Source organism: Elephantulus edwardii, unplaced genomic scaffold, assembly GCF_000299155.1.
Source record: "Elephantulus edwardii isolate Elephantulus edwardi_28Jun2011 unplaced genomic scaffold, EleEdw1.0 scaffold00441, whole genome shotgun sequence".
Lineage (NCBI taxonomy): Eukaryota > Metazoa > Chordata > Mammalia > Macroscelidea > Macroscelididae > Elephantulus > Elephantulus edwardii.
In genome coordinates, this window is record NW_006400191.1 from 736,558 (window position 1) to 740,181 (window position 3,624).

The following is a 3,624-nucleotide window of genomic DNA, read 5'->3' on the forward strand; positions in this document are numbered from 1 at the left end:
GAAACAGATGAGAGAGAGATCTGTTTAAAAAGGATATATGAATGGGTATTCTTGTCATTACAGAAGTCCAGAGTGAAGGCTGCATTGTGGAGTGGACTTGGAGGGAGGAATTGCATAACAATGAAAGAATTTTTCTTTTTCTTTTCAAGGAGAAGAGTGAATTTGGGAGAGGGGTGGGCAGGGAGAAAAGTGCAACAATGAATGACTGGAAACCCTAAGTCTCTGTAAATTTTCACTAAAATTAATAAATAAATAAATAAAAAGAAAGAATAGCCCATTCTTCTCTCACACAGATCCCAAACTGCTTCTACTTCCTCCTCCACCTTTAGTCACAGTCCAACCTTGAGGGTCTTATTCATTCAGTGATGATTTATCGAGCACCTACTATATGCCAGGCACATTCTGGATGTGACAATATTTGTCTACTCTGCATCAAAAGAATTGGAGGCAATATGGGGAATGGTGTAAAATGGGGCCCCTACTGAAGGGTCTTAAGCTTTCTCCAAGTTTTCAGAGCAGAGGCTTCTCATTTGCATGACTGAATCCAGCCAGGCCTGAAATCTGGGAGAAAACAAAATTGGAGACTAGAACTCAGAACGTAGAAATAGAACACATAGAAACATGTGTTATCATTTTGACCCTGTTCTCTAGAACAAGAAGAAAGGTTTGAAGAGGTGGGTGTGTTTTGGAGATAAAAATTTATCAGCAGGCATAGCAATTGAAAGGAGACTAGTGAGGAATGAAAGTGAGAAAGGCCAGACCCCAAATTTTATTTTTTTCCCCCTGAAAGCCATGGGGACTCATGGAGGAACTTAAGTGGAGTAATGATAAAGTTAATTGAGTTTTTGATAGATGCTCTGACTGCTTTACGGAAAACAAAGAGACTGGAGATGCTAAAACTGGAATCAACAATGATGTTTCTAGCCAAGAGAGGTAGCATAGGAGGTGGTAAGAAGTGGATTACAGAGATGTGTAGAGGGTGAAAATGGATTCTTTGTGAAGTACATTATAAGTGATAAGTGCTTATATTTAATAAGTACAACAATCCTATGGATTACCATGCCCAACTCACTTCTAAGTCATAGCAACCAGAACAGAATAGAATTGTCCTGGTGGCCTAGTGGTAAGAAGCTGTGCTGCAATTCCAAAGGCATGTGGTTTGAATCCACCAGCTGCTCCTCAGGAGAAGGATGGGTAATCTCCTCCCATGTGATTACCTGCCTCTGAAAACTCACTGGAGGGTCATCTATGGGTTGATTCTACTTGACAGTACACAACAACAACATAGGGTTTTGAAGGCTGTAAATTCTTATGGAAGTAGAGTGCCTCATCTTTCTGAAGTGATTCAAACCATTAAACTTTCAGTTAGCAGCCCAATGGTTTCTTGGGTTTTGTTTGTTTCTAACATAAAAATTAAATTTATTTATCTGTTTAGGACATAATATACAAGACACAAAGAATCCTCATAGAATTCACCCCAAGTCCTTGGGATGTGCATATCTTTGACTAAAAGTAGAAAGTCACCAGGAAAAGCCAGGGATTAATTGCTTAGGCCAATAAAATAAGGTGGATTGAAGGTAATGCCTATATCATTTTCAGTGTGATGAGCACGAGGACTGTTAGTTGCAAGCTGATTTTCTGGAAGTGTTAGCTAGAAGCACTGGGGACACATTTCTGGACACTTGAGATATCATCTACACCACACAGGTACAATATCACTTGATGCCATGTCTTGCTAGATGTAGTAGTACAGGAACTTTCAGTACTTTCTCTTGAATATAGATATAATTCAGATCCAATGTATCTATGTCACTGTGAGAGACCACGATCCCAATCAAGACTGAACTGTTGTTGGCCATCTGGGCTGTTTCCATGTTCTTGCAAGGTCCACTTTCTTCTTAATGCTCTCCAGCATGCTGTAAGGACTGCAGCTCTCATACTTTTCAAATACTATCTGGAGGTGGTGCACACTCTGTTCCATCATAATGCTGATCCACTTGGGAACATGAGTTCCTTTCCTCTTCATGCCAACATCATAGAGCGCTTGGGCATCTTGGTCAATCATAGTCAATGACAGAACCATCTTCTGCCTTTTGCAAGGGCAGCCATAAGCTTGTGAAAGTCACCAGATGTGTCAGAAATACTGTCCTTCTCCAGGTCAGTCTTGTACATTTCCTTGTTGTTCTTATGTGCCATCGAGTTGCCTGTGACTCATAGTGACCCTATGTACAACACCTCTGAACTCTGCTCTATCTTGAGCCAATTTCATTATCTCTGACACACCTACCCCTATCACTGAGTCAATCCATCTCATCCAGTGTCCCTTCGTCTCTTGTGCTGTCCCTACACCATTCCAAGAATGACGTCCCTCTCCAAGGACTGCTCCCCTCTGGCCACATGCCCAAAGTATGTCAGGTGGAGTTTCAAAATCCTTGCCTCCAATGAGCAGCCTAATTTCACCCTCTCCGGGCCACGCCTGTTTGTTCTCTTAACAGTCCATGGAATATTCAGTTCTCTTCTCTAGCACCACAACTCAAAGACATCAATTCTTCTATCATCCTTAGTCATTGGCCAGCTCTCTGATGCATAGCAAGTAATTGGGAAGACCATGGCCTGGATCAGGTGCACCTTAGTCTCTAGACTGACACTGTTGCTCTTCAGTACTTTGGGGAAGTCCCTGACAGCAGATTTTCCCAATGCAATTAGTTTTTTTAATTTTCTGGCTGCTGGTACCAAGAGTGTTGATTGTGAAGCCAAGCAAACTGAAGCTGTTAGCAATCTCAATCTCTTCACCATCTATCATGATACTGTCAGCTGGCCCAGAAGTGAGAATCTTCATTCTCTTGAAGTTGAGCTTCAACCCATATTGAAGCCTGCAATTCTTGACTTTCTGCAGCAACTTCAACTTCCTCCTTCATCAGGTCCTCCTCAATTCTGGCAAGCAAGGCTGTGTCATCTGCATAATGCAGGTTGTTGATAAGTCTTCCTCCAATCCTGATGTCACACCCCTCTTGATAGAACCCAGCCTCCTGAATGATCTGTTCTACATATAGATTGAAAAGGTACAGAAATAGGATGGCGTACACTTTTCCTGATCTTGAACCATGCAATGTGTCCTTGCCCTGTTCTGATGACTGGTCCAAGTATAGGTTTTGCATAAGCACAATAAATTGTTCTGGGATTCCTATTCTTCTCTGTTAGAAAGACTGTTAAAAACAACTATGAGATCTCATCATACCGCAGTAACAATAGCAAAATTCAAGAGAACAGCAAACAACAATTTCTGGCAAGGTTGTGGAGAAACTGGAGCCCTTATTCACTGTTGGTGGGAGTGTAAAATGGTGCAACCACTATGGAAGTCAGTATGGAACTTCTTCCAAAAGTTGGAAACAGAAATACCATTTGATCAAGCAATTCCACTACTGGGAATATACCCTAAAGAAACCATAACTGCCACCCAAACAGAAATATGCACACCTATATTTATTGCCGCATTGTTCACAATAGCAAAGAGAGGGAAATAACCTAAGTGCCCATCAACAGACAAATGGATAGAGAAGCTGTGGTATATTCACACAATGGAATACTATGCTGTTGTTGTTGTTGTTGTTATGTGCCGTCGAG

The 3,624-nt window shown here is 41.5% G+C and overlaps 1 pseudogene; it reads right to left on the bottom strand.

Moving 5' to 3' along the window:
• Window positions 1-1,834: 1,834 nt before the first annotated feature.
• Window positions 1,835-3,624, bottom strand: part of LOC102848679 — an 11,814-nt pseudogene continuing 10,024 nt past the window's right edge.